Source organism: Poecilia mexicana, unplaced genomic scaffold (assembly GCF_051168715.1).
Source record: "Poecilia mexicana isolate PSO_F unplaced genomic scaffold, ASM5116871v1 scaffold_13, whole genome shotgun sequence".
NCBI classification, from domain to species: Eukaryota; Metazoa; Chordata; class Actinopteri; order Cyprinodontiformes; family Poeciliidae; genus Poecilia; species Poecilia mexicana.
Genome location: NW_028263382.1, coordinates 12,301,781 through 12,320,475, shown reverse-complemented (window position 1 = coordinate 12,320,475; position 18,695 = coordinate 12,301,781).

The following is an 18,695-nucleotide window of genomic DNA, read 5'->3' as shown; positions in this document are numbered from 1 at the left end:
TGATTGAGGCTAAAGGTGATTCTACAAAATTCTGACGTAAGGGGACTAAATACAAATGTATATTTATATTTGTGAAAAGTTTGGTCCGTCCCAATAATTAAAGTTTGTGGTTATAGCATGACAAAATGTGAAAAGGTCAAGAGTTATGAATAGTTTTATAACACATCCAATAAGCGCTGCAGTGATGATCAGTTTAAGAAAGCTTTCATCTTTGTTAGGTGTGTTGTATTTGGTGGCAGGAGTGTGACGTTTTATTTTTCATTTCCGAAACTGTGCAAACTGCACATACTGCAGGGCTGTGTGACATGGCTGAGTTAGTAAGGAAGACTTTTGTATTGCTGTCACACAAGATCAGATTCACACTCTGATTTTTGCCTCAGCAGTGCAACACCTGGCTGTGTCTGTCTCCTTCTATCGTGGTCCAAAGACTGTAACATGTGTTGCAATAATGTTTTCTGCAGAACCGCTGACAACGCCTGCAGCTAATTTTGTCTTCTGAATTTCCTACAGTCCTGCTTTTTTACACCCAGAAATCACTACTGCTGTACCAGGTGAGCATCTGCATTTCAAGAAGCCTTGCTCTTTATACTTTTCTGTGTCCATAATTGCGTGTTAGAATCAAACAGTTCCACACAGTTGCTGAGTGATCATCAAGAAAAGCATTTCACTGTGTTGTGGCTTTGCCTCGGTACAGCACCTAGTCCAAATTCCTCACACACTTTTCCCCTCATTTATCTCCGAGACACAGCAAGCAGAGAAAAATGGCCACCTGCTCACATTCATCTCTGCATGAAATGTAATTATTTTGAGAGGTGAGGGCAAGCTCGGGATGAGCTCGGGTTGCATCTGTGGCTTTTTATATGAGAGAAAAACTCTGGATATTGTGCAAGTTAATCTAAATAATAAATGGAGCTTGTTTTAAGAATCAGCAGAATCTTATTAAAGAGAGATGTGGACAAAACTGAGACAAAAGCTTTCTTTATTTTAATCATTAGTAGGCTGTGATGGCCACAAAAACTTTTTTGTTTTGTACTTTCACAGCTAGCCGTGAGCTCCATGATGAATCTGGCATCAGTTTTCTTTTTTCTTTTTTTTTTTTTTTAACTCGGACTCCTGCAATGCTGCAGTCCAATTTCATCATCTTTGTCTTGAGTAAGATCATCTAAACTTAAGTTTCCTTTTTTTTTTTTTTTTTTTTTTTCATTTTTGACATAAAAGTTTACTTTCTATTGAGTTCTAAGTAACAAAGCTGCATGATTATGTTTTTTGGATACCAAAATGAATTTCAAAAGTTATTTAGTTGGTCTTCTTGTAACATGGAAACACAAAATCAGTGCAAATACTGTATTTCTAGAAAACTACATTTCCCGCTTTACATTGGTGGAAAATATTTTTAAATTACTAATCCCAACTGACATTTTTAATCTGGATCAGATTTATGAATACAATTAAAAGCACATATTTTTTACTGCATGTTTCGCTTTTAACGTATGGAAAAACTTTGGATGAACATATCAGGATAAAATAATAACATCTTGAACTTGTGACCTGTGGTGCTTTAGTAGGAACAATACTCTGCAGTGTTAGAGGGAAAAACAATCAGCATTTTAATTAGGACTCTGACTCAAGATGAAATCAGTAAAACTTCAGATGGGTCTGACTGCAATCAGCAACAATTATGTATTTTCATTCTTTTATCATCCTGCTGTTTTTCGAAAAGCATGGCTGCACGCTTTAAACTTTGGCTAATTAGAGCATAATCACAGTGATGGCAGCAGCAAAAAGAGAATGCAAACATGAACGGTTACTCTCCTTCTCTGCGTGTGCAGGTATTGGGAAATAAAAAGCAGCATGACAACTCCAACTAAACAACAATCACTTTATGTAGTTTTGATTAAAATGATCTTAATCATATTCTAGCATAAGGGTTTTTACTGTTGTAAGCTTTTTATGTAAATTCTGTGTCTAGTGTTTAATGGTAAAATTGCTTACAAACTATAAATATATTATATATAAATTTGACCAATTACCTAAAACACCATTGTTACCACAGTTTTTAGGGAATACCTGCTTTTATTTTTCAGGCTCTTTATATCTGATTGCATCTGATTGATTTTGCTCTCAAGTGGCAAAGAACTGTGTTAGTTGGTTAGAAAATTGTGGCTGAAATTGTTTTGAGAAGAAACATTTTTCTCATGAGTGTCTAAAGCCTGAATTTAACTGTGCTAAAATGAGAGGCATGATTTATATTGAATCCTCAAGCGTGTTTGAAATATTAACCAGTGTAATTAAACTGTCAGTGGCTTCAGTGGCTGCGTCAGTGATATCATTTCTGCTCAGGCATATTGCCAACAAGAAAAACATCGCTAATAGACACATAAGCACTCAAAGTTTTGTCCCCTGTCGGTGTTTAAAAAAGCCAGGCATGCCCAGTGATATAAATGTGCTCAGATCAGTTCAATGGCCCAGTTGCCCTTAATACGACTTAAACTGCTATAATTATTGCATTATCTTGATTGGCTCCTTTATTTTCCCTCTGGCCACATTGAAAGCAGGTCTAATGTACATTCACACAGCAGTAATGGAGTCAGAGTGCAGCAATATTTATCGAAGCGTTGCAGAAAGAATTTAATCAAGTGTGATATTTAAAACAGACTGGGGGTCTTTAAAGGGCAGCAGACAAGAAACAGACATGCTTCTCTAAGGTTTTATGAAGTAATTTCACTGTACTCATGAATAACCATTGTTACTTCAGTTTGGTGGTCTGATTTAATCAAAACCATGCTGTTTTAATATTCTAGATACTTTGGCTTTGTAATTTTAGTGCTTTTTTATGTGATCTTGTGTCTGGTTAAAATTTAAGCACTACAGTTGTTCTTTTAAATATAAAGTGGCTCCATGGTTCTGTTGTGAGCAGCAACAGTTCATCTGTAAAAGCTACTATAAGTGTGACCAGTCCAATCTTTAACTCTGCGTTGCATGTTTCTATCGGTGTATCAAATAGAACAGGAGCCAGATCTGGGTCTACAGTCTTTTATTTTGTCTGTTTGAGATATCAAAAGAAACAGCAGTGAACACTCTGCACAGTCCAAAACACCTTCCTCCTGCTAGCCCAGCACAGCATTTTTTCCATTTGTGATTGGACATACCAAAACAAAGCTCTTAACAATATTTTTCATATTTTATAAAGCCATACAAGTTTGATATATCAAAATAAACAGCAGTGAGCACTTTGCACAGTCTGGTCCAAAACACCTCCCTTTGCAAGAAAATAACATCCAAAAATTAGTCAAATCAAATAAACAACCAAGAAAATCCCGCCACAATTGCATGAAATCAAGCTAATGCACAGTTACATAACTGTAACACAGGAAATCGTGTTAGCTTGCTGTACATTTAAATACAATCCAATTTCGGCTTCCATAGGCCATATAACATTCCACGGTCAAGAAAAATAATATTTCCCTCAGACACTGGTATAAATATATAACTTATAAAATGTGAATTAACCAAGAAAAATGTTTTACATCTGGGCCGATAATGTAGCACGGCTTACCTCCTGCTAGCCCAGCGCAGCATTTAACCTACTCCGCATGCAACAGGCCACGTGACTACGCTGCATGAGGTGCGTTCAAGTGCAATAGGAAAAACTAACTGCTCACTTCAAACAGGTACTAATAATAAGACATAACTAATTTACATAACATATAATGACTGATTTGGTGGAATTTGAAGTTTAACTTAGAGTAATATAATTAACTTGTTACATAAACGAGCTCCTGAGGCCCAAAAATAATAATAAAAAAGGTTCCAGCAATATCTTAAGACAGTATGAGAAATGTTTAGATTTTGAACTAGAAATGATCAAATGCAATTCGTATTCCTTTAAAAGAAATAGAATATCACCATATTGGGAGCAGTGAATCAAGAATTGAACTTCTTTATAATTTTCCAGCTGTGGTATTTGGCCATATTTTCTTTCTCTGTGTAGAAAACACCCACTCTTCATTGATGGGGCGTGATGGTAAGCAACAGAGAATAGACAGATAACTGTTTTTTATTTGGGTTGTCCTCAATAAGATGCTGCCTTGAACGGTGAGCCATGTTACCTGTATAAAATGGGTATGAGATACAATAAACTGTGACAAAACTAATCCATCCTAACCCAACACCACTTTGAAACTATCCACCAATAATGCGAGTGTGCTGTAACTCTTAAAATTTGCTAATTAGTCAAACATTCAAAGCAGTGCTCTACCAGAAGGGAGTGTTACTTTCCAGATGTTGATGGAAAAACATTAAAAGTTGCTCATCCAGAAGAACACAGATGTTTGCTTCAAAATCTCAGTAGGATTTAGGTCAGAAGCTCTTTGGACATTTGAAACAAAGTGTCAGCTTCATGGAGCAGTCAGAGAGTCGGGATTTGATGCTGGATCAGATGATCGCTTCTAATAGTAGAGCAGGCATATTGTCTCAAACAACAATGAATTTAAATTTTAATATGTAAGCAATCCAGGGGACATGTAGAAAATTCCAAATTTGGCCCCAAGTGTGTCATTTTAATTGCCCCATGTAAAAGAGCATTTCATTTGTATATCTCTAATGGTGTTAAATACAGTAGTTATCAGCATTTCTGCAGTGAATCAAAAAGCAAAACAACTTGTGGCAGAAAACTATTGACCAAAAATGTGCACATAATTATGCTCAATGCTTCAACAACTGTACTTGGCTATGTATGCATTATTCATCCCGCTGTACTGCAAGCAAGTGGTTGATTTGAGTGAAAAATACATTATTTCATTTATTTGAGCTGAAAGAACCGTGCTATACTCACCTATGGTAAATTAGTTGAATTGTCAGTCAGAGCTGGCAGACCTTTCATACCTGCAAATAGGCAAAAACTAAATTCCACAAGACCTGTAAAGACTTTAAAATTGCTCTGCTTTATTCAATTTGCCGAGCTGAATTACATGTCGCGTCATGAGTGATAGCAGCATTATGCGTGCTGTGAGAGATCTCTGGATATATTGTGAATGATATGATTCAATCTCTTTGCATTACTGTCCCAACAAATGTGCTCAGTGCAGAAGACCTCCTGTATATTTTTTCCTTTGTTTTCCTCTCGCTGTCTCTCTGAATGGCTGCCTCTGTTGTTGTGCTGCAAATCAGAGCAAAACACAAAAGGTGGATGCATTTTCCATCAAACCTAATTAGGAGATGATCAAAGGACACACTGAGCTGCAAGACAAAGCATGTTCCAACAGAGATAAATGTTTGAGTACTTTCAGCAGGCTGTGGAGTGACAGCCAGAATTAAGGTTCAATATTATCAGATGTCTTGCAGTGACAGATGGGAATCATTAGTATTGTCTAGACTGGTCGTTTTCAGCTGTCGGACCAAAACAGGCTTTGTGCACCTTTGCAGATTTGACGGAGCTGAGGATGCACTTGTCAGCGTTAAGTCACCTGATGTGATATGATCTTGTAATTTCTCAAAGAGTTTCCAACTGCAGCCCCATAACTCCACGCTGTTCTGTAACGTGTTATATATTCCCAGAGGGTTTGATAAAATGGAAGATTAAAAAGACACCCTCTTGTGCGTTTTTATGGCAGGCCTGGACCTCCCGTCCTCCTCGGGGGAGATTAACTGGTAGAGTACAGATTAAAATCAGTCAGACAGAAGATGCTGGAGAGACGGGAAAGTGATACACAAATCTCACTTTCCTTTACAGAGAAGTGACATAACCGCAGCTGTTCATATCGATGTGCAGCTGTGTTCTTGCATTTATATCCATGGTTTCTATATCAGTTTGTTCTGGTATTATTTGCTGCCTGCAGTACACACTGAGTCATCAGTAATAATTGTGGCAATGGCAACAACAACAACAACAAAAAAGCCCAGATCAGATTCAGTAATCAAGGATGAGTAATTATACTGAAATGGTTCATTATGCAGGATGAAACAGAAATAATGGAACGAGGACCACAGCAGCTCTTTGAAAATTACAGTAATGTGATGCTTGGTCTCCTTTAGAAAGCACAGTGGCATTGATTCTATGCAAAACAAGGAGGATCAGAAGCTTTTCATAATAACTGTGTTGCTATAAATTCCCCCAAAGTTCTACAAAGTGTAAGTTTCTTGACCTATATCTACGAGGGAGACACATTTACATCAGCATGTCAAAGTGGAGCTGAAAGATTAAACATCAAAGCTACTGGTTACTAGCAAATCTCCCCAAGGCTTTGTTGTTGTGTGTAAAATGCTGGCCATGCGAAAGTCACTGAAACAAGACAAGGGAGAGAATACAGATCTCCTGACCAAAAACTGCAAATAAGTGTTGCAAAACTTTAAAGCAGAGAGAAAAGGCCATTATAGTCCTATTAGCTGTTCAAAGACCTTAGGCTGCAGGGCGTCGCACACTGTTTGCCAACTGGCTAGCAGTGCATTAAAGGCAAGGAGTGCCGTGGCAAACACTGCCAGCTAACAAGAAAAAAACAGTCCTAGCAGTGTATATAAATTATGAAATGTACTGCTTCTTGCAAAGCTAATCATACCCCATGAAATTCACATTTTGTAAAGTTACAATAAAAATGTGTTTGACATGGACTTTACAGGATTTACCAACATAAGGTGGTGCATGTTTGTGAATGTGAGGGAAAATAGACTTTTTCTAATGTATAAATAAATAAAATCTGAATAAAATCTACTGTAACTAATTGACTTTGGAAGTCACCGTTTTTTTTTGGTGGGGGGGGCGGGGGGGGGGTTTAGCTTTTCTATATGTTTCAATCGTGGATTTCAGTTCCAGATGCAGCATTTCATTTAAAAAAATAAGTTTGACTTAAGAACGTTTCAAATTGTGGAGCTAAATCATCACCTGAATTTGATCAAGATACATGTTTTACTGATTTTATGTTTTAGTAATGACTGTACAGCCTAAAATCTTTTGGATATTTTATCAGCAATGATTTCTGTGAGGATGACCACATTGAAATGCAGAAAACACAACCAGAAGTGTTCTTGCCTTCTGGTTTAGGTCTGTGCAGAATAAGAAATCAGTTCCTCCTCCACTCCCCCCGAAAATATTTTTGTTTTGCATTAAACACAATAAAAAGACTCAAAATCCTAACTAATAATGAGATACAAAAGAAATAATGACATCTTGAGGAAAACATTTGTCAGAATTTTAAAAGCCTTTAATTGTTTTTTTTTTTTTATCTCTGCAGTGTATAAACATAACTACAGTTCATCTACAGTAAGCTGAACGTGACTGCTTGAAAGGTATTATCTCAATTTTGGCATTAATTTGTCTTCTTTGACAAGATAATGGACTCCATAGTGGAGGAATCGTAAGCACTAATGTCTCTCAGCAAGACATTTCTGGGTTTGAATCCAGGCCCTTGGGCCTTTCTGTGTGGAGGTTTTATGTTCACCTTATTAATGTACGGGTTCCTTCTGGGCACTCCGGCTTCCTCCCACAGGCCAAAACTGTGCACGTTAGGTTATTACAACACACTAAATTCCCCCAGGTGTGACCGAGTGTGTGCATGGTTGTTTAATGCGGTGTGTTTCTGGGTTATGCTGTCTGTCACCATGTTCCAAAGTTCCTTGCACTGCAGCAGATAGGGGCCAGCCGACCCCCAGGTTAAGATTAAGCAAGTAAATGGATCTCTTTCAAAATGTTCCTTTTTGATTTTGAGTTTTAAAAGAGTTGATGCAGCGTCTACCTTTAAAACGATCTAAAAGCAGAAATGTGATTTTCTGGAACTGCAGCCTTACACCTTCCTCTTGTTCTGATGGCTCTGTAGCAAATTACTTTTCTTTGGACAACAGTGGACAAGTTGACATTATGATGGAGCCATGAAATCTGCTCTCTACCAGAAAATGCTGAGCGAACGTTTTTGGCCATGCTTTTAGTTATGCAGCAGAAGAACAAACTAAAACTCTGAATGGTTTGGTTTCAAAATCAAAGTTTAGAGCAGCCATACTGTAAGCATGGGTTTAAATCTGAATCCAAAAATTCTTCACTTGATAGTTGTTGCTGCTGCCAAAGGTATTGGAACCATTAGATTTAGGCAACAATTACTTTTTCAGTTACAAAAAGGTACGTTTAGAAAGCTAGATTAAAACACCATTTCAAAAAGTGCACGGTCTATTTACTTAGATTATACGTCTTGTGTTAACTTCTTAGATTATCTAAAATATTTAAGTGAGACAAAATCAAAAGCAGAGGAAATCTTTAAGGGGCGGGGAATTATTCTTCATGGAAACGTGAATGTTTGATGTGTGATACGCTGACCTTAATTTATGCAACAGTTTTGACAGTGGCCCAAGGCTGATGTGTTTGGTAAGAAACATTCACCTTTAAGAATCATGAATAATGAATATGAAAAACAGGCTTCTTATCCCGCCAGTGCTCAATGAAATATCGAAAATTTGTCACCATGTATTCACAGAGCTCAGTTTGGTGTCGGAGCTGAGATTTTGCCCCCTCTTATCTTTAGTGTCTTTCGGCATTAACAGTTGCTGCCTTGTGGAGCTGTCATCCTGCCAACCGAGATTTTGGAGACGATTCAGAAAGTCACAGAATGAGAGCCTTTCTTTGGTATTTAGCATTTAGGATGTAGCGATAAAAACATAAGATGATACTCTAACTAGCTAGACAGTCAATAAAAACTACAGCGACTAAATGTCAAAAATATTTTAATAAACATCAAATTAATAAGACTCAGTCAGTTGTATAATTAATCATGCAAATCTATCTGCAGAATCAGGCTTTCCTTTTTCCAGGTGGCTTGTTTATCTTAATCAGAACCAAAAACAAAACACAAAAAAAAAAATCTTGTGTTTCCGCTCAAGAATTTCAACATCTTCATCCTTCTCTAGTCTGACTGTATCTGATAGAGTCACTGGGAATGGAAGACACATCATGGTGATTTAATTTATTGGTGATCTTGGTGGTTTTTCACTTTGAAATCAAAAGTGGACTGGATGTGTTGGGGGGGGGGGAAAGATTAAAGGAAGTCACACTGCTTCAGAGTCATGGAGGGAAACATGTAAAGCTTTGCAGGAACTTTGCACAGTAATCTTGTGAAAGTAACATGTTTAGTGGACAACAAATAATAAAGAAAAATATTACAACCAAACCTGACACTTTGATCAGCTTTTATTCTGACTTGGGCAGGAAAAGGTTTCTTTCTGGTTCACTCATTTTATTTCTCTACTTTTGGGGGAAGGAGTCATCATGAGGGGTATCTGAACCAATCAGAAGCACTTTTGGTAAACTTTTAGTCACCTCTAGCAAAGAAAAATAAAATGTATGGGATATAAAAATATGTATAATTTCATTCTATGTCATTTTATGTTCCAACTTTTAGGACACTATCAGTGTGGGATATCATGGTATTTTGACTAATCTAAGAGACCCATATTTCATGGTACTTGAGAAAAAGCATCGTTTTTGAGTTTAAGGTCAGAACTTGTGCGTTTGTGAGCACTACAAAAGGTTCTCGTGTATCTTTTGCATCTTTCATGTGTCTGAAAACTTTTATCTGTTCTCAGCAGCTGTTTGTCAGCTTTAAATCTCTACATCAAATCCCAGAACTTGTCTTGTAGAGACAAACTCACTGTCAGATCACTGTTACTTCTAATTCTGCTCCTCTTCTGCAGAAAATACCCCCTGCTGTTTTCAAGCTGCTTCTGAAGACATTTCAAAGGTTTTGAGTTTTTCTCGTGCAAAATTTAAAATTGGCTCCACGAACAGCTAAGAAATTTAACAATAAGGTTTTATGTTTTTAATTCTTGACAAACTGAAGACAATTCTGAACAATCAAAAAAATGTTTAACATACCTTTTCCATCAAAACACAGCAGCACCTTAATGACTGTGTCTTTGCTCACACACCCACTAGAGCTAGGAGAGGCTTGCACAACTCATCTGTGGTCACATCAATATTGTTTGCAGAATCACACAGCACAGCCCAAACCTTGCAGCCAGAGCGTTCACGCAAGACATTAGATCTTTGATCCACTCTCCCCCTGACCTGCTGCTTTAGTGCTGTCTCCCCCTGCAGCTGCCTCGCTGTGTGGCATCGTACATCATCTGTGTTGTTGTCCAATGCCTTCGAAAGTAGACCCACATTCCTCATTATCAGAGTCCTGTTTTGACTCAACGGTTTTGACCCTATTTAGGGTCTTGGTATTGATATTAATTTGCTGCAGCTTCAAAACAGAATGCTACTAAAATCTCTAGAGAATGTTGTGAATCCAAAGCAAGCCCCAAAGTGTAATGTCAAGCAGTGCTTATCTCCAAGAAAAAGGGATTTTTCTGCACTGTGCGTCGTTGCTTTCGCAACTTGTTAAGGGAATTCTTTTTAATTGGCTTGCATGCTTTCATCTGAGTATAGAAGTACCTGCATGTGCATCAAAGCACAGCGATGCGACAGCCACACACCTCCTTTATCCCCCCGATTTCTCTGTTCCTCAAAGAAACTCAGGCAGGAGGATTTGGATCAGGTCAGAGCTCCGGTGCAAAGTTATGCAACAGCTCTGACATTTGTCTTTTGTGTTGTGCCACTGACGTGCTATTACATTGCTCAGTTGTTTAACAGAATTACCGCTGCAGCCAATATGTTGCAGGAGAGAACATCTGGCTCCCTACGGATCGGAAAATGAAAACATTTTCCCAGGCACAATCATAAATTGCACTGAAGCGCACATGAACAGCCAGGGTGTTTCAAGGCAAATGCCAGTGATCCAAAGTGAATGTCAACAATCCGTTTCTCCTTTTTTTTTCTTTTTTGTTCTTTTTATTGTTTTTGATTGTATTGCACCTGGTGCTCACCAGCTCAGTTGTGCTCGAGCTGTCATCATGATCAGCTGTGGTGTGTGCACACAGTTGACGGAGCAATTTTGCTGTTCTCGTCAGGACAGAGCTCTTGGGCATGCAATCATCTTGAATTGGAAACATGTTCATTCTGAGTGGGTGAAATGGTAATGGAGGAGAAGTTGATGGCCAGTCATTGAACTCTGCTTGAAATCAACCACAGAGGCTATCAGAGGTGATGAAGTTTTACGCCGGAAATCAGTGCAGATTTTGAATTTATCATCTATAGAACTTTAGAATTTTTTTCATTCGCTCAGTTATTCCTTTAAAAAGAAACAAATGCAATAAACAGAGATATGTAAACATACACATTTGTGTGTATTAGTTTTCCCTTTGAAAGTCATGTTCTTTGACGCCATCTGCTGGATTCACATCACAATCAGGTTTTCTTTGATCCTTTTATTTCTTTGTGGTTCCATTTAATTTACCCAGCTATGAATATCTGACTAAAGTTGCAGCTGCTCGTATTTTGTAATTGCAAAGTTTCTGTGTGTCTTTTGAAACAAAACTCAGATTGGTGTCATTTAACTTTTATCAGTCAGGTTTTTCTCTCTTAGCATTTTAAAGAAAACGAGTCATGGCCAAGACCTCTGAGTACTCATCCCTCATGCTTTTAAAATAATCATAATAATTATCGATTTGCTCCATAATGTGAAAATTATGGAATAGAATATGAACAACTGCAACTCCAGACAGATAATTATAGCAGAGTAAATTACACATATGGCCCATAGGCACCAGCCTCCCCTGGGACCCTCCCAGTTAACTTGGTATAACAAATAGATGGATTGATAGAGGACTCCATATGCTTTCAAATGCAGGACATCATTGCTTTCAATTTTTGTTCGGAATACAGTGCTACCAGTGAGAATTCACAGCACTATGCTTCTTCCACATACATCCTAACTTGTAAATTGAATAAATTTGCTTTTTATGTAAAAGTCTGCACACAATTCTTTATAATGACATGATTTCATGATTTTTTACAAATACATAAACAATGAAAAATGAAAAACAATGACATGTAAAAAAGTTGATAAATTCGATTAATGATGCTACTGGATTGGGTGCTTTTCAAATGCCTTCCAATACCTTTTCAAGTAACACTATGTCTAGGTATTTAAGTTTACAAAACTTTATTTTCTTTTGAATAGTTTAGATATGCTCAGAAAAAAAAAAAAAATCGGTGAATACACGAGTTTTCTACAAACACTCTGGAGTTATGTTTCACAGGGGAAAAAAATCACCAATAGGTGAATCCACAAATGTTGAGAGGTTCTGAAACAAGGACTGGGAAAAACTTCTCAAACATAGGTTTACCAAGCTTGTGGTATCATATTTGTGAAGATGTAAGGCTGCATTTGCTGCCAAAGGTGATAAAATTGAAGAATAAAAATGACATTGTCATTAAAAGGTTTTATGTATCCAGCTTTGAGGAAAATATATTTAATCCAAACAAATGGAAGGAACATGAAAAATCCTGGTAGAAAGACTACTTTCTATTCCCAAGGACTACCTTGCTGCAAGACAGCAGTACAACTAACCAATCAACCAAACAGCCTGATTTGCCTTATTTATTTATTTGTTTACTTAGTTGTTGGATTATAAAATGTCCTTTTTCTCAGCCAATAGCTATGTCTGTATGAAGATCATCTCTATACAGATTGGCATCTGTCTTCTCTGTGCTATTGGATGTGTACACTGGAACAGCTTTACCTTTTCCTGGAAACCCAAATACAATCTTCAATATTCAACCCCAAACATTTTTTTACGGTGATATTTGCCGTATTAACATTGGTTTTCTTGTAGAAATCATGCTTTTAACGGTCAAAGCGCTCTCTCTTAGTTATCCACAGAGCAGCAGATGTGTCTGAGAGCAGCTCACATGTCCCCGAACCAGGTCAGCGAGCAGACTGAAGAAAGACGAGGCTTTGCATGTTTTTCATTATTCAGGAGGGCCAGGAGCTGGAAGGCTTCTGGGGGTGGAGTCTGTCTGAACTCAGCTGATGGAGGAACACCGACAGAGAGGACATCCTGACAAGTGGAGCTCCTGGAGGGACTCTGAGAATGAGACTTGGTTACAGTTCGCATGTTGGGATGAAGAGCAAGACGTAGAGTCACCAGCTGCTTTGGAAGGTATTTCATAATCCTTTCAGTTACAATTGGAAACAGAACATAATTACTTATGTGAGGTTTTAATTCTTTTTATGTGCCGCTCACAATCCGTAGAGTGAAAATTTGCTCTATAGAGTTTTCAGTCAGTGGCTCCTTGGATAAAGTATTTGTTTTCTCATTTTAATGTAAGACCTTGTTTAGTCTCCTGTTGCTAAGAACTTCCAAAGTCCACATGTGAAGCAGCAAAATGAAAGTGTCAGTTACATTAATGTTTAAACACAATACAATCTTCCGTTAGCTCAGGTCATTACACAGAGAAGCTCAATCCAAAAGGAAATATTGTATTTAGCCATCCAGCTTTTTCAGCTAAAACAATCATAATTTTTACTTTTTCCTCAGTTGGTTGAAATTACAGACAACACCATAAACATATAATTGTATTGCAAATTGCCTTAGTAGGATTTATAGACATTGTTCTATAAAATAACATTTTTGGCTCTTAGCCCTTCTCATACAATGCCAGGTTAGTTATTTTAGTTTTTCCTCTGAATCAAAGAAACCATCATGGAAAACTGCTGTTTGTACTTATTCAGGTAATCTTTGTCTAACATTAAAATTCCCTTAATCTAAAATTGTGAAGTGTGGTTGTGGTTACTTTTTGTAGTAAGTGATAGGATTTTCATAACCATATAGAAAAGTAAAAGGGTGCTGGAAATCCTTTTGAGACTGGAACTGTGTTAGGATGATTGAAGTCCACCTGGGTCTTGGCCATTCTCAGATAAGCCAGTGGCATCCACTTTTGGGGATAATTAATCTGAATTTATACTAACTGAAGATGCTAAAATAGTTATTTACTGTAGAAAAGATACAAAATATTATCTACACTTGTCAAACATAAATTCCCCTAAAGAAAGAATCCTGAACTGTAACTAAGTTTTAGTGATTTTAGATGACTGACTTGCTTTGCTTTTGTTGTCTTTGGTTTAACCGTGGTCTCAAATTATCTTTTGCCAATGGAAATAGAATTTGAAATAAATAGTCAGAATTTCAGAGCCATTTATTCTTAGTTGATTTTGATTATTATGACTTAAAGCTAATGACAACTCAACATTTCGGAACTCAGCAAATAGTACATTAGATATGATCAATTAAAAAATATATTTTATCTCTATCTGTTATGTTGAATTGTTTGGTGCTCCTTCAGCTTGAAATGCTACATCAGTGCAGGGTGACGTTTGGATGATCAGCCTGTTCCACTGCAAAGATGAACACTGGTTCCTTTACAGAAGCCCATGACATGTTGTTATTGTTGGATCTGGCATCATTCTTCTCTAGATGCTGGGCAGTTTGTAAATCATAAATATCCTACATGATCGGATTGGCCATTACATGGTTACACAATGACTTTTGTAAAAAAAATAGTTTTAGCTGTAATAATAAACATGTGTGGAAACAATACACTTGAAATTTGTGTTTGATAAATCTTTGTAATCAATCAATTTCACTTGTGCAACTAAATTACACAAGTGAACTAAATTACATATATATATATATATATATATATATATATATATATATATATATATATATATATATATACACACACACACACACACACACACCCATACCTCTGGTTTCTGCAGTTATTGTGTAAGACAGGCAATACCTTAAAGAAATGTTTTATTGACATCCTTTTTGAACGCTACATGAATGTGAATGTCAGTTTGTTTTTCTGTTGACTCACAGACATATTCCATCCTCACACTGCACGGCACTTCCTGTGATTGTTTGGTTTTTATTCTGCAAAGCAACCAAAACAAACCTGTTTGTGCTAAGGTGCTGAAAGTTTAGTTCAACTTATTTAAGGTTGTTGTCACTCTAGGGAAAAATCAGACATGTTTTGAACATTTTTCATTGTGAACCAAAAGTATCTTTGGATGGGAAACCCAAACAGAATTTTAAAGGATCCATCATTTTTAAAACGTTGTGTTCACTGACACTGTGCATGCATCAAGACATTTTTTTTTTTTTTTAGCAATACAGCTCCATATTGATCATAATTTTTACTAAGTTGATGCATTTGTGCTGTGCTTATTTCTGAGTATACAAATAAAGACTAAATTTTCTGTAACCTCCATCAAGAACAATCTGAAAAAAATTTCAAAACAAACCAAATGGGCAGAGAATTTAATCTGATACTTGAGAGGATAATCGCCTCAACTGACTACACTCAATGTTCAGCTCATCTTTCCTTTTGCAGGACCTGCATTGTATGTGTTCAGTAAGAGGTTCCTCTCTTATCAGGCAGATAATAGGAAGCCAGATCGGGGGGAACAGGTGCTGTTTGTCGCCTTGTTTGCAGCCTTGAATACTGCTTTTGTGTGCTGATCGGAGCTGAGAACAGAATATGTGACCCACTGAATAATTACTCTCTGTGAGTGCTGACTTGCAGTTGGTTGAGCCTTTCTTTAAAACAAAGTAAAGTCAACCAGTTTGAGCACTTCAGTAAAGTTTGCAAATGTAGTATTTTCATACACACCAAATTCCACCCGTATTAGTTGTGATGTTTTTGCACGGCATCAATTCCTCCTGTGACTTGTGTGTGCATCTACTTGTTGCATGAGTGTGGCATTTAAGAGTCCATCAGCATTGCTGGAATTAACCTTTGGCTGGTTTGCGATAACATTAGGAACTTATGTGCATCCATTATTCATGATACTCTGCTGTGCCGGTGCAGATCTAACTGTGTCTCACCATGGAAACAGCCCTCTGGCTCCACCAGGGGGTATTGGTTTCAGCAGCCATGTCCTTCTGTCCCCAGCTCTCTTTCTAGTTCAAGCGGCCTGATCTGCCCAACATGAAGAAACAAAGTTAAGACGCTAAAACATCATACACCAAATCTGGCTTCTACCTAAGCTGAAGTTCAGATAAGTTGACGTTGCAGGGTTTTTTTTGTTTTGTTTTGTCTTTTTTTTTTAAGTTGAATCACGAAGCAAAGCTCTCTTTTTGCCTTTCCATCAATGTTCAAACCCTCTCATTTGGCCATGAAATATAAATCACAAACAACAGGAGGATCAGATACAAGTTAGTAATTTATGTTTTGTTTTTTTTGTAGCATGGCTGGACTCAACATAAGAGATAAAAAGAAGAGCTCTAAAGGGAGCAGTCACTCCACCTCCAATTCTAAAGGTCTCGTACTAGTAGGAGATACCAATAGGATGTCTGTATATGTCTTTCAGATTCTGCTGAAAGGCGTATACATCACTTTTGGCCTAGAAATGTCTCGAAAGTCTTTGGAGTGAGGAATATTTTTTGCTGGACCAATAGAACCAAAAATCCAGATAGATGGACTGACCAATATAATAATAATCTGAATCCAACATTGTTCCTGAAGGATTGCAGAACAGCAACAGTCCTGCTACATAAAATGGACAAATCTGTTTCATCAAACCAGTACCATGCCTCCACCTGCACTACAGCCTTAACCACTTTACATCTTTCTCTGGTTCAACACACCTGGATGAAATGAATGGTTCATAACCAGCCCTTTGCAAGGTTGCCTTTCTAAAATCTAAGGTCACCTTGCAAAAGAACAACAACAAAAAAAAAAAACATTCCAGAATTAATATACAATTACTTAAAAAGTAAGTCAGTAAAACAACTGACTACAGTGAAATCTATGTAAGTAGTGACTGTACTTTATTGCACAGGTGTGTTTTGAGCTGTTATTCAAATAAGGAAGAAAGTCTATATTCCTAATGAGTAGAGCAAGGGAGTTCCAGAGCCAAGAAGCAGAGCGGATGAAAACTCTGCTCCCCGTAGTGACAAGATGGGCAGCAGGAACCATCAGATGAGTGGCAGACAAAGATCTGTGAGAGAGCACGAATCAGTGGCGATGCAAAGCAGGTCACACAATAAAAGGAGTTAAAATTAAAATGGTAAAGTTGGCCCAAGCTTAGAGGAGAAACCATGCATTTATAAGACAGTCACAAAGGAGGATACGTGGAAAGAATGAATTGGGTTTGGAGGAAATGTAGAGCAGGGTGTCATCTGCGTAGCAATAAAAATTTATATTACTTTTGTGGAATATGTGGCCAGGAGGGAGCATGTAAATAATGAATACAAGCGACCCTACTGCAGAAACCTGGGACACACATGCAGAAACTGTAAAAATGAAAAGCTTAAAGACTGGGATTTATGTTAGATAAACTGCATGCAGCTTTGAATGTGAGCGGTAAACCAGAGGAGAGGAGTATGACTTGTGTCAATGGATGATGATCTATTATGGAGGATATTATGCAAAATGGTATTTCAGCTACCATCAAATGGCCATTCACTGGTGATCTTTAATAAAGCTGTTTCTGTCAAACCAGACTGAAATTGCTCATAAAACTTGTGCTTATTGGGGTGTGAGAAAAGTTTGGAGCTAACAACTTTCTCAAGGAGTCTTGAAACAAAAGGAAAATTTGATACTGAGCGAAGATTATCAAAGTTATTGGAATCTGAACTGAACCAGGCTTTTGAGAACTGTAATGTTTTCAGAGATGAAGGAACAATTTCAGAGTTAAGAGAAACTTCTATAATAGTGGTTATGAGAGCAACCACTGAAGGAAGACAAACTTTAACCAACACTGTAGGGAGAAGGTCAAGCTGGCAGGTGGACGATTTTGATTTTTGAATGATATTTGATACATTAATTATGAAAGGAGGAGGAATGAAACTTGAAAATATCCAACAGGAAGACAGCAAGGAGAACAGAAAGTCAACTTCAGAGTTACCTGTTCCAAGAGGGGTATGTTTTTGGTCGATATCAGACATTTTCAAAGTGAAAGTCAGCAGAGGTACATATGGGAGGGGAATCAACAGAGAAAGAGAAAATGAAGACTTTGAGTTACCTTCACTAAAACTGATTAAACAAGTAGTATGCGGATTTAGCTGAGACAATAAAATTCTTACAAAGCAAAATTTGATTGTTATTCCTTTCTGTCAGTCTGGTTTCCTTCAACAGACATCAGTTGGCTTCCTTTGACTTTGATATGATGCAGGTTGAGCATAAGCCATGGAAATGAGCGAGAAAAAGAGACAGACCAGAGTTTGAGAGGAGAAAATGTGCTAAGAAGGTTTTGGAGGTAAGGAGTTCAGGCAATATCAGCACGACATAGATTTCAACCCAGCCAGTTGCGTAAAAATCAGTGAAATGAAAATTGGCTTTGAGGAAGATAAACAGATTTGTTCCATTTCAAGTTCTGAAGACAATCATTCCACTGCTTGATTTAAGCCACAGCACCATTCATCATGGCTTGTGGGCCGTCAGAGACACATACTGTTCAGAATAACCACATTGTGGCTGAAACTTATGAGGTTGAATCTCATGCAGCTGAAATGCTTACTCTGACTGTCAAAAAAGAAAGGTGATAGAATATCATCGTCTTTCATGAACACACTGGTTGACAATGCGTTCATGTAAACCTCTGCTTAAGTATCCAGTCATTTGGCTTAATTCAGAGAATCAGATAAAAATGTGTTACATGCTATATACTGTATATATTTTATATAACTATTATTTAACATTTTCTCAGTTACTCTATGCAATTATACCTTATTAAAATTATTTTTTTTACAAATATTTTTTATGCTGTGTAGTTTGGTTATGAAGCATTTTGGTTTACATCAATATTTTTATATATGCAATACAA